We start from the raw sequence: 13,677 nt of genomic DNA, 5'->3' as shown, positions 1-13,677 counted from the left end.
TTTTGTGTGTTTTTGGGGTTGGGTGGTTTGAGTGCCTGTTTGATGCTTTTATTGTTGGACTGTGTTTTTGGGGGTTTTTTGGGGTTGTGTAATTTGAATGCCTGTTTAGCGCTTTTATTGTTGGACTGTGTTTTGGGGGGTTTTGGGGTTGTGTGATTTGAATGCCTATTTAATGCTTTTATTGTTGGACTGTGTTTTTGGGGGTTTTTGGGGTTGGGTAATTTGGGTGCCTGTTTAGTGCTTTTATTGTTGGACTGTGTTTTTGGGGGTTTTTTGGGGGTGTAATTTTGATGCTTATTTAATGCTTTTGTTGTTGGACTGTGGGTGATTGAATTAACATTTTGTTCAAGATGGCCGCGCCGTTGTGTTTGGCTGCCTGCCACTGTATGTTTCTTTTTTTTCCTAGTCAGATGTGCAGCACTTTGGTCAACGTGGGTTGTTTTTAAATGTGCTATACAAATAAATTGACTTGACTACAAATAAATTGACTTGACTCTTCAGTATAATTAATTATCGTCAGAACACACTATACACTGATTGGAAAAACTGACACAATAAGTGGAACAGAAAAGCTCATGAGATCAAAAGTAGCACATCCACTGCAGTATACACCTGTTGCTGATTAGTAAAGCATTCCTGTCTTTGATCCAGTGAAAATGAAATCTGAAACTCGATGTAAGTGTTCCCTGAAACTGCACAACAATAGGTTGCATTTCAATTCATTGTACAATTTTTGACTATCAAAGTGTCTTAGTCAAATTCAATTATTTCAAATTAATAAACACTAGGGCAGATGTACTGTAAAAATAACAATGGTGTTAACAATACTCACTGTAATTTATGTGCAAATTAAATTGCCACATCCTTCTTGCTTATATTGACAGTTAAACGAGGTGCACTGTTCCCTCATGAGCTGATTAAACACAATTTTGTCATCCGTCTCCCTTTTGAAATGTAAAGAAAGCTACGAAGTTCCATGTTCTGACCGAATAGTTATGGGGTAAATTTACCACCGGAAATCTAACCATAATCATTTCATTTGAAATGCATTTATAACTAATGTTACTAATATTAATTACAGATGCAAGTGTGGCACAGAAAATTAACTTTTATTTTACAAGCATGATGCGTTACTCCTTCACATTAATCAGATGTCTCTTTTCGCCCTCTCAAAGTAAAACAAAAGCATTGCATTACATAACTACTTTTTCTCTTAAGTTACAATTTTAACATGTTTTAACAATTTTCTTGGTTCACACTATCACTGAATAACCATTCCTCAATCAGATATCTCAAATAATTCCCATTCACCAACCTTTCAGTGCTTTTAAGGGTGATATGCTATTTGCATCTTCAGCTGACAAAACATGCTGTGCAAAACATCATAAAAAAGAATATGGCAAAGGTAATTCTTTGAATAAAACCAGTTGAATTCCAAAATACATAGCAAACAAACTTGGAAAATCCAGAAATAGTTTATTACAAATATTAGTACAGGGCTCCTTTAATAAGATTCTGGAAATAGCTCAATTCCTTTTGTGAAACATCCATTTTATACAGAAACAAAGAACAGCAGATGTCAGACCTGTCAGAAGAAGGGTTCGGACCCAAAACGTCACTCATCCTTTTTTTCCAGAGATGCTGTCTAACCCGCTTACTTACTCCACGAATTTGTGTCTATCCACTTTTACAGTTGGATGGTTACCAGGCCTTTTATACTGGGCTAAGAACTAAAACATCGTACAGATGCCTGAATAGTATCATAGCGCTTAATTTAAGTAACAACTTGCATTTGATGCCAGTGCATGACCAATCACAATATTAGATGAGTGTAAACTGTGCAAATATTCATCAAGATTATTTTTTAACCATTTTACCTACTGGCTGCTGACATTTTACTCCTAACTATTGCAAGCAAATAATAAAAAAATGGACTCCTGAATCCACATTCCAAACACCCAAACTTAGACAAGACCGCGTGTTTATTAGTTGGCTAAATTAATTCTCAATATTCCTCTTGCTGCATCTCCAGAGCCAAACAACACCTTCATAGTCAGTGCTAAATAGGATTAGTTGCATTTGAATCTATGCAATTATCAACTTAACTAACAACCACTACACATAGGAGGTTTCTTCATTTTATGTTTTATTTTATTTTAAAATTAACGTTGTTTTACCTCATCCAGGAGAATAAATTCAAGTATTTGTTTGTGTCTTTATTTGCTGCCTATCCACTTAAAAAAAAAATCATAGCATTCAATTATAATTACCATTTTAAATAAGGAAGATTTTAAATATTGGGTCCATTCCTATTGAACACGTATGTTTGCACTGCAAAATCCACCATTTTCTTCTCTCTCCTACATGTTAAAATGTAGAAAATTAAACAACATTGCCCTATCGATCTTATTAAATCATTCAAAAGCAAACTGATTCGATTTCATCGGTGCATGCATTACATTAACCAAGTTTACCCAAATATGCAATTAAATCTCACTGAAAGGGAGTATGGTGGACGATGATTTTGTATGAAGAGCTGCATCAAGATGGCTTACTGTTCGTGTTTAGAGTATTGGAGTAAACACATTTGTAGCTATGTGTATCCATCTTTTTTTTAATAGTGTCAATATAAAAAGGTAGAAAAAGGGAAAGCTTATAAAAAATATTCAACTCGTTTATGTTCAATTGGAATTCCATAGCTGAATTGCTGTTTTGAAATGAATGCATTAGTGAACAAACTGCTGTGAAAAACAAGCGTCCTCAAAATCAAACCCGATTGAATACTGACATCACTCTACAACCAAATTTATTGATAAATCTCAATAATCAGCCACAAGTCTGACAAATGGAATGAAAAAATTCCACTTATTTTGCACAAATATTTAATTTTTCTGAAATAACCTGGCAGTTTATATGCAGTACAAGTCTTTTTTTTAATTTGTAGATTAATATTTAGCAAGACACTTGTCTACCATGTATTGGTACAACATGTACCTTTACTTTAAGCATATATTATGTGGAGCAAGCTTCTACAAAACGATTTTGCATTAGAAGGAAATATCATACCTTTGTTGGACTGTGGGTGACTGAATTTCGTCCAATATTGGATGACAAATAAAGCTATCTTGAATCTTGATCTTGAATCTTGAATCTTGATATCAGCACTCTTCTAATTCTGTAGCCTAGCAGGATATACTGTAATGAAGAAATTGAAAATATAATTTCTGCTTGTAGGTTATATTCCCAATATTTGGATCCCAAAGGAAGAAGATTCCAAGAGAATCGACCAGTTCACGATCATCTCCTTGCTAACCGTTGAAGGCAAGATTTTCTTCAGCATAGTAGCGAGGCGGCTGACCAACCTCCTCTCCAACAATGGCTACATCGACACCTCAGTGCAGAAGGGAGGCGCATCTGGAGTGCCGGGATGTCTCGAGCACACGGGAGTGGCGACCCAGCTCATCAGAAAAGCCAGGGAGAACAAAGGAGACCTGACAGTGCTCTGGCCAATGCCTACGGCTCCATCCCGCACAAGCTGATCCAGACAGTCATGGCTGGGAGAAAAAGGAGAAAGCCTGGAGATGGCTCTGGATCAGGAGAGGAGGTCCATGGGGAGGAGCAAATGCCACCTGAACACAAGTCATGGTCTGATCAACCACGGCTGAGTTGCCCGGGTGAGGGTGTCTCATGTTGAAAGACCCGAAACACCCAATGACCCCTGGTTACATCACTAATGATGTGTTTAGGAGCATCAAGAGATGTATTTTATCAATCCTAACAGATTGGCAATGCAAACATATGGTAGTACAGCAATTGAGACCGTAGAAAAAAACACATTGATACAATCATGAAGAAAACCCATCCTTACCTCTACTTCCTTGGTAGATTGAGGTTAGGTATATCATCGAATACTCTACTGAACATCTGTGGTGTACAGTAGAGAGCATACAGATTGGTTGTATCATGGCCTAGTCAGGTTATTTTAATGCCCAGGAACGAAAGGGGTTGCAGAAAATACTAGACATTGCCCGGTCCATCATGGGCACTAACCTCCCTTCCATTGAGGGGATCTATAGGAGGCACTGTCTCAAAAAGGCAGCCTTGTCATCAAAGACCCACACCAGCCTGGCTACACTATCATCTCACTACAACCATCAGTAAGACGGTAGGGCACATCAAAATCCTTGACCTCCAGGTTCAAGAACAGTTTCTTCCCAACAATCATCAGGCTCTTGAACACTGCACAACACAAACTCCAATCCTACCTCAGCAACTATGGTCTACTATGGACTTTGTTTTGGTTGCACAACAGACTTGGTTTATGCAATATTATAGTTTGATAGCCTAGTATTACTGAGGATTAATTTATTGTATTTTTGGATTATTGTATATTTATGTGTTACTGCATTAATGGGCCTATAAAGCTGCAGCAAATATGAATGCCATTGTTCTGTTGCCAGTATATATATATATATATATATATATATATATCAATTAAAGACTTTTGACTTATTTGACACTCATTAGAAGTATTTAACATTATGAAGGGTATAGACAGGATGAATAAAAATAAACTTCCTCTTGGCACAAGGCCCTAGAACTAGCTGTGTAGGAAAATAACTGCAGATGCTGGTACAAATCGAAGGTATCACAAAATGCTGGAGTAACTCAGCAGGTCAGGCAGCATCTAAGAAAGAAGGAATGGGTGACGTTTCGGGTCGAGACCCTTCTTCAGACTGATGAAGAGTCAGACTGATCAGTCTGAAGAAGGGTCTCGACCCGAAACGTCACCCATTCCTTCTCTCCTAGATGCTGCCTTACCTGCTGAGTTACTCCAGCATTTTGTGATACCTTCGGGCCCTAGAACTAGAACAGAATTAAGCTAATTCACAGAAGAAGCAAAAGTGATGATTTTTCTGAACCCAGTGTTTTACAGTGGGCATTTAGTATGTGGGTGCAGATTCAATTTAAGTGCTCAAAAGGAAACTAAGTAAGTATCCAAAAGTAGAGAGTTTGCAGGGTTATGGGGAGCAGGCTGGAAAAGTACAACGAGCTGGATTGTTCCTGTACAGAGGCAGTACGGACGTTGCAGGCCAGAAAGCCTTCTTCCATGCTGTAAGCTATTGAGTGCTCGCGTACAGGGTCAAAAACTGCAGAGACTTTAGCTAGTATATGCCCAGCAGAAAAAGAAAGTGTCATGAGGAGAGATAGTAACAATGAGAGTAAACTACTTAATTACAAAACCACTGTGATATTCGTTAGAAGGTGCACAAGGAATTCTTGGACTATTTGGACGGGATGAAATAATAAGGTTTGCACAGAATTAACAAGGCATAATACCTTTACCATATGGACTGTCATAACCAAACCACCCCCTCCTGCTCTTATTCTTGTAAATGCAGTACTTTTTAGAATTGTTGGTCTAAAAAGCTGGGAGGCAACAGAAGGTCATGGTAAATTAGAACTGCTGGAAGTACCTAACTATATGTGACTCAAGTATTTTTTTAACTTTCCCCCCCACCTCTTCATTCCTGAAGGTTGTGGCTTTTTGAAATCTTTGTTCATTGATGCCAATAGCCCCCATTTGTCTTCCTTTAAATATAAACTTTGAATGTCTGCAGAATTTAATTCAAAATATCCAGCTCTGTGTAAAACCATTGGAGAAAAATGGCAGATGTTATTTTTTTAACAAATGTACAAAGCTCTCCTCTTAAATCAACTGATTAAAGTGTTAAATTTGGAGGCAATAAGAGTTCATTATTCTTAGCAAGGATTGGGGAAAAGCAGTAAAGAACAGGTCATAAGATTTGGTAAGCATGAAGGAGACGTGTAAATGTCCAACAAGCGACCTTTGTTTCTGTTTGAAAAACTCACTAATTTTGTGCCACATCACCTGAGAACAACATCTCTAATATAAAAATAGGCACAGAGAGCCCATTATGCCATCGGAAATCAAAAGAGCAGATTCAAGAGGCACCACTGCTGCCCAGGCTGAAAATAAAATGCTGCGTTTGATGCATAGATAGGGTAGACAGTCTGAACCTTTCTCCCAGGGTGGAAATGTCAAAGACTACAGGGCATAGCTAAGGTGAGAGGGGCAGGTTTTTTTTCCCCACAAAGAGTGGCAAGTGCCTGGAACGAGCTGCCTGCAATTGTGGTGGAGGCCAAGACGATAAGTGTCATTTAAGAGGCTTGTAGATAGGCAAATGGTATGCAGAGAATGGAGGGACAGGGATCAGGTGCAGGCAGAGGAGATTAGTTTAAGTTGGCATCATGTTCAGCATGGACTTTATTTAGTTTAGTTTAGAGATACAACACGGAAACAGGCCCTTCAGCCCACTGAGTCCGTGCTGACCAACGATCCCCAAACACTAGCACTATCCTACACACTAGGTACAATTTATAATCTTTACCAAAGCCAATCAACTTACATTTAAAACTGTACGTCTTTGGAGTCTGGTAGGGAATCGGAGCACCCGGAATAAACTCACAGTCGTGGGGAGAATGCACAAACTCCATACAGACAACACCTGGAGTCCGGATCAAACACGGGACTCTGGCACTGTAATGCAGCAACTCTACCATTGCGCCACCATGGGACCACCGGGTGGCGCTGGCAATGGCTGCGCCGCCAACAGTCTGTTTGTCCTTACTTCTGTTTTGTTATTTTAATTAGGTGTTAAAGAGTATGTTTTAGTGTTTCTGGTTTGTTTAATGTATGGGGTGGGGGGGTGGGTTGGGGAGAAACTTTTATTTCAATCTCTTACCTAGTCGGAGATGCGATTTTTTTCTGGATCGTATCTCTGGTCGCTCTGCGGCCTAACATCATGGAGCTGGCGGCTTTGCTCGAGACTGACTTTGAGTCCCACCGCAGGGCCATGGACTTACCATCGGAGCCTGCGATGCCTTGCTTGGGATCGATGCTCCAAACGCAGCCTGTGGATTTCAACATCAAGGAGCTCGCAGTCTCGGGTAGAGACTAATGTTGGGAAGCTCCAAGCCGCAGGAGGTTCGTCCAGCCCCGACCCGGGAGTCCGATCGCCCGGCACGGGGAGCGGAGATCCCCCTGATGCGGGAGCTTGTTCGCCCCAATGCGGAGGGCTCGACCGCTGGTTGCGGGAGCCAAGATTGCCCCGACAACGGAAGGTTTGAGTGCCTCGACCGCGGAAAAACAAAGAAAGGAAGTAGATTGAACTTTTTTTGCCTTCCATCACAGCGAGGAATGTCGCTGTGATGGATGTTAATGTTAAAAATTTATTTAGGTGTCTTGTTGCTCTCTATTGGTATGACTGTAGAGCAATCTAAATTTCACTGTACAGTACCTTAATTGATACGTGACAATAAACAACCTTGAATCATGTCGCCTGTTAGCCGAAGGCCCTACTCCTGTACTGTACTGTTCTATATTATATCATTACTGTTTCTTATACAGTCAGAAGCTGGGTTTTTTTAAAGACATAGAAATTGACCTTCACCTTTGGTGACAGCTCAGAAATATGCACTCCTCATCCAGATCTTCATCCAAAACTTAATAATAATTATTATTATTATTTCCACCCCATTCCCCACCATTGTTTGCCAATGGCGATTACAAAGAAAGAGGCTGCAATTTTGGAAGCTGGGAAGGGGAGGAAAAAATGTAATACAATCTTAAAAGGACAAGTGTCTGGCAAAAACACTGGCTGCACGCAGCAAAAGGCATGAAAGCACAGATGATCATAACAACAGGGCTTTAGTTAAATGAAGATTATGGGAGTCCTGCATGGCACTTGGCTAGGTTTACTTCTTAGCAGGTGGTATGGATGTGGAAAGAAGTTTAGTTTAGTTTAGCAACACAGCTTGGAAATAGGCCCTTCGGCCCACCGAGTTTGCGCCGACCAGCGATCCCCAGACACTAACACTATCTTGCACACAATGGAGACAATTTACAATTATACCAAGCCAATTAACCTGCAAACCAGTACGTCTTTGGAGTGTGGGAGGAAACTGGAGCTCCTGGAGAAAACCCACGCAGGTCACGGGGAGAATGTACAAACTCCATACAGACAAGCATCTGTGGTCAGGATCGAACCCAGGTCTCTGGCGATGTAAGGCAGCAACTCTCCCACTGCGCTACCACGCCGCCCCAAGTGTGGAAACGGAGATTAGGAGAGGTTAGTGGGAGTAGGAAGCAGGATACTGGCAGAAGGAAGGCAGAGCTGGAAGGAATCAAACCCAGTGGTCAATGGGAGGAAGTGTTTGGAAGAGAATGGGATGTGGACACGTGGAAGAGAGTTGTGTTGGTTTTAAGTAAGAACAGTTCCAGAGCAATTAGAGACCTAAGGGAGGATGGGTTATTCCAGATACCGAGGGGGGTAACCACATGTGGGGTTGCCAATTTTGCATTTCCACAATGAAGATCAGGTTGTGGTCAGAGCTTTTGGTTTATTTTGCCAGATCAGGAAGCATTTCTCTCAGCAATTCTCTGAAGTTCTCGCCAGGAGCATTACTCCGAGGTTAATTCAATTCACTTATGTTGGAGGTCATCAATCACAAAATCTTGGGTCACTTGGTTAATCAGTTAGCTTGAGAGTATAAATGATTCTGGGATAGCAATCAGCTCAAAATTGGCGCAGGACTGTTTCATTGTTGCTGCAGTTGGTGCCAAGGAAATTTCCTGGGAATTCCATTCAGATACAGAGCATCCGGGCAGATATGCAATTGTGAAAAAACCTATTCCTCATCCCTGCCTCCTCTTACCTATATGCCCCCACCTTCCTCATTTCCTTTTTGATACCTGCCCCACTCAGCTACCCTTTATTTTTCTTCTGTCTTTCTTCCTTTATCCTCCCTCTATTTTTACTTTGTGGTCCATCATCGGTCATCATCACCTCCTCGAACTTTGTCAATTTTCTCCTTTCTTCACCACCACCTCTTCTCTCTTTCTTCACTACCATCTCTTCTCTCTTTCTTCACCACAACCACTTCTCTCTTTCCACAGTCCCTCCTTTTTACTGCCCCTTTTAAACTCAACTACTACTTGCTCCCTTAACTCCTCCTGCCTCATCCTTCTGCTTTGGTAGATGCTCCTGCCCCTGCTTCTCAACCTCCCTTCCATATAACATATAACATATAACAACTACAGCATGGAAACAGGCCTGTCCGGCCCTACCAGTCCACGTCGACCATTCTCCCTGACCTAGTCTCATCTACCTGCACTCAGACCATAACCCTCTAATCCCCTCTTATCCATATACCAATCCAATTTACTCTTAAATAATAAAATCGAGCCAGCCTCCACCACTTCCACCGGAAGCCCATTCCATACAGCCACCACCCTCTGAGTAAAGAAGTTCCCCCTCATGTTACCCCTAAACCTTTGTCCCTCAATTCTGAAGCTATGTCCCCTTGTTGGAATCTTCTCCACTCTCAAAGGGAAAAGCCTACCCACGTCAACTCTGTCCGTCCCTCTCAAAATTTTAAAAACCTCTATCAAGTCCCCCCTCAACCTTCTACGCTCCAAAGAATAAAGACCCAACCTGTTCAACCTCTCTCTGTAGCCCAAGTGCTGAAACCCAGGCAACATTCTAGTAAATCTCCTCTGTACCCTCTCCATTTTGTCGACATCCTTCCTATAATTTGGCGACCAGAACTGCACCATACTCCAGATTCGGCCTCACCAATGCCCTGTACAATTTTAACATTACATCCCAACTTCTATACTCGATGCTCTGATTTATAAAGGCAAGCATACCAAACGCCTTCTTCACCACCCTATCCACATGAGATTCCACCTTCAGGGAACAATGCACAGTTATTCCCAGATCCCTCTGTTCCACTGCATTCCTCAATTCCCTACCATTTACCCTGTACGTCCTATTTTGATTTGTCCTACCAAAATGCAGCACCTCACACTTATCAGCATTAAACTCCATCTGCCATCTTTCAGCCCACCCTTCCAAAAGGCCCAAGTCTCTCTGTAGACTTTGAAAATCTACCTCACTATCAACTACTCCACCTATCTTAGTATCATCTGCATATTTACTAATCCAATTTGCCACACCATCATCTAGATCATTAATGTAAATGTCCATCCTCTCTCTCTTCTTCCCATCTCCTTCCCTTCCTCTTCTCAGAAGAGGATGGGTGACATTTTGGGACAAAACCCATCTTCAGACTGCTTCACCCATCCTTTTCTCCGGAGATACTGCCTGACCCGTTGAGTTACTCCAGCACTTTGTGTCTAACTCCAGTATAAACCAGAATCTGCAGTTCCTTCCTACACTTAGTTTGATTGTTTCCCTCAATCTTTTTAAAACTCTGACCTTGCCAAACAATGTAATTCCATATCCTGTGTTATAGCTTAGCCAAAGCTATAACACCATCATGACAGCTATAACAGCTTTATATTTACCGTCAGTCTAAAGACTCGAGAGTCTGGGCCAAGTGTTCTTTCTCAGCTGGAGTTCCCAATTACAAGTTAAAACAGCAGTCTTTAATTTTCCAAGGATTTGTTTGCACAGGTTTTTTTGCAGCAAATGGCAGTTTCCACGACAGATGGTTTCTGTTTAAAAGAACCCTGTGTGTAAAAGCCTATGAGTGCGCGCACACGTACACAAATAATCGCCGACATACGTCACGATCATTTAACTACGAGTATACCATCCTCTGTGGTGTCTGACGAGCGGAATAGGTCAATAATCATGAATCTCCTTTATTGGCCTCTTGGCGGATTAACAAAAACACTTCACCTGCTCCCAGTTCGGAGTATTGCAGCAACTCACTCATTGTATTGTTATCGCCTTTAGGGTAAGTTGCTACTTTCGTTGTTTTGTTCTAAGGAACAGGAGATTAATTTCAAAGGTTGACACAAAAAGCTGGAGTAACTCAGCGGGACAGGCAGCATCTCTGGAGAGAAGGAATGGGTGAGAAGGTCGATACCCTTCTTCAGACTGATGTCAGGGGAGCGGGCGGGACAGAGATAGAATGTAGTCGGAGGCAGTAAGACTGGTGGGAGCACTGGGGAGGGGATGGAGAGAGAGGGAAAGCAAGGGCTATTTGAAGTCAGAGCAGTCAAAGTTCATACCGCTGGGGTGTAAGCAACCCAAGTGAAATATGAGGTGCTGTTCCTCCAATTTGCATTGGGCCTCACTCTGACAATGGAGGAGGCCCAGGACAGAAAGGTCAGATTGGGAATTGGAGGGGGAGTTAAAGTGCTAGGCAACTAGGAGATCAGGTAGGTTATGGCAGACTGAACAGAGGTGTTCAGCGAAACGATCGGCAAGCCTGCACTTGGTCTTGCCGATATACAGGAGTTGACACCTGGAACAGCGGATACAGTAGATGATGTTGGAGGAGGTGCAAGTGAACCTCTTTGTTTATTATTTTTTCGTTTTTATTTCAAAATATACTTTATACAAGAAATAAATATATACAATACATCATCTTTACAAAACTCCATCTGTCATTCTCGGAGGCTACACATACATTCAATACCGTTTACACAAATTTACCTCCCACCCTTACCATTCATGTGGCCCACTGGTGTGGAATCTTCCCTTATTTTGAGGGGCGTCTCCACCCCCCCCCCCCCCCCCCCCCCCCCCGCCCGGGTCGAGCAGCAGGAGGACCCTAGACTGTGCTCCTCCCCCACAGAGTCTTGGCGTTGGCTGCACCAAGCTTCAGTGCGTCCCTCAGCACGTACTCCAGTAGTCTGCAGCGGGCCAGTCGGCAACATTCCCCGACGGACATCTCGCTCCGCTGGGAGGTCAACAAAGCTCGGGGCAGACCAAAGAGCGTCTGTCACCGAGTTGATGACCTTCCAGCAGCACTCGATGCCAGTCTCTGAATGCGTCCCTGGAACAGTCTGTAAATATCAGAGTCCTCTGTGACGGAGCTGTTCGGAATAAATCGTGACAGGGACCCTTGCAAACCACTCCAGACTCTCTTTGCAAATCCACACTGCGAAGAGGTGGGCAACCGTCTCCTCTCCATAGCCGCCCTCCCAAGGGCAGCGTGCGCTGGTAGTGAGGTTCTGACGGTGCAGGAAGGAACTGACTGGGAGGGATCCCCTCACCGCCAGCCAGGTCAGGTCTCGGTGCTTGTTGGTGAGTTCTGGCGATGAGGCATTTTGACAGACAAGCTGGGCAGTCTGCTCTGAGAACCACGCCACAGGATCCATGGAGTCATTTCCTTGCAGTGCCTGCAGGACGTTCCGTGCTGACCACTGCCCGATGGACTTGTGGTCAAAGGTGTTGGTCCGGAAGAACCTTTCCACGAACGACAGATGGTGCGGCAATGTCCAGCTGACTGGCACATTGTGTGGCATCTGCGCCAGGCCCATCCTTCGCAACACCAAGGACAGGTAGAACCTCAACAGGTAGTGACACTTGGTGCCCACGTGCCTTGGCTTTATGCTTCGCCTGATGCAGCCACACACAAAGGTGCCTATCAGGATGAGGGCGACGTTGGGCACGCTTTTACCCTCGTTGTCTGCCGACTTGTGCATTGTGGTCTTTCGCACCCAGTCCATCCTCGAGCGCCAGATGAAGTGGGAGACCGTGTGATCCCCATGTTGTGGGAGGGGGGACAAGTCACACTTGCGCCAGGTACAGCAGCTCCGAGAGCACCTCACACGATGATCAAATTTTTGCCCATTATAGAGAGAGCAAATCTCCAAATCTCTCTGGAGTTGCTTCCTCAGCTCCAGTTTTCTCCCCACCTTGGCTATCGGCTCCAGCCAATTCTTGTCACACGTCTCAGCCCCCCGAACCAGAGCCCCAGCACCTTCAAAGTGTCAGGCTTGATGGTGAAGGGGACGGAAGAACAGTCAGGCTAGTTGCCAAAGAGCATGGCCTTACTCTTGCTGCGGTTCACCCCGGCTCCCGTGGCCAACTCAAACTGATCGCAGACGCTAATCAATCTGCGGACCGACCCTGGATCCAAGCAGAATAAGGCAACATGATCCATGCACAGGGCGGTTTTGACCCGAGTGCCCCCACTGCCTGGCAATGTCACTCCTCTTATGCTTGCGTCCTTCCTGATGGAATCGGCAAAAGGTTCAATACAACAGACGAAGAAGACAGGGGAGAGAGGGCAACCCTGCCTGACTCCAGACCCGACGGGAAAGCTGGCTCTTTCCTCATGTACGTGTGTGATATCCTGTCGAAGGCCTTCTCCTGGTCCAAGCTGACTTGGCAGACCTTGGCTACCACCCATCTGTCCTGCACGTAGGCAGTGGTGTCTCTCAGCAGCGCCAGGCGTCTGAGATTTTCCTGCCAGGTACAGCAAAGGTTTGGTCTGGGAGGATCACCTGTCCTAGAGCAGACTTGACCCAGTTGGCGATTAGCTTAGACAGGATCATGTAATCTACATTCAACAATGTGATTGGTCTCCAATTCCTTATATCATTCATCTCCTCCTTCTGCTTGTAGATTATGGTGATCTGCGTTTCCTCTTCGGGTCGGAAATGCTGCCGGCTAGAAGCATGTCATTGTACACTTCCAGCAGGTCCGGGCCCACCCAGTCCCACAACTCATCGCTTCCGAGTGTTTTCCTCGAGTCAAAGGAACGGATGGAGCAGTCAACTCCTCTGGGGTCAGTGGTAGGTCCAGACTCTCCTGCTTGCTGTCCTCCAAGACCTCCGTGATAGAGAACAGGAAGTTCAAGTTGCTATCTGTGGCCTTTCTGTTGTACAAA

The 13,677-nt window shown here is 43.7% G+C and overlaps 1 protein-coding gene across 1 annotated transcript in view; it reads right to left on the bottom strand.

The window, feature by feature from the left end:
* Nucleotides 1–3,178, bottom strand: part of LOC144598566 (transmembrane protein 45A-like) — a 35,263-nt gene extending 32,085 nt beyond the window's left edge. Inside the window, exon 1 of the mRNA XM_078408746.1 lies at nt 3,067–3,178. The gene's annotated coding sequence lies outside the window, so the exon portion shown is untranslated. The remainder of the gene's footprint in view (nt 1–3,066) is intronic.
* Nucleotides 3,179–13,677: the final 10,499 nt, after the last annotated feature.

Source organism: Rhinoraja longicauda, chromosome 12 (genome assembly GCF_053455715.1).
Source record: "Rhinoraja longicauda isolate Sanriku21f chromosome 12, sRhiLon1.1, whole genome shotgun sequence".
NCBI lineage: Eukaryota > Metazoa > Chordata > Chondrichthyes > Rajiformes > Arhynchobatidae > Rhinoraja > Rhinoraja longicauda.
The sequence above is the reverse complement of the archived record's forward strand: the minus strand, read 5'-3'. Positions and strand labels throughout refer to the sequence as shown.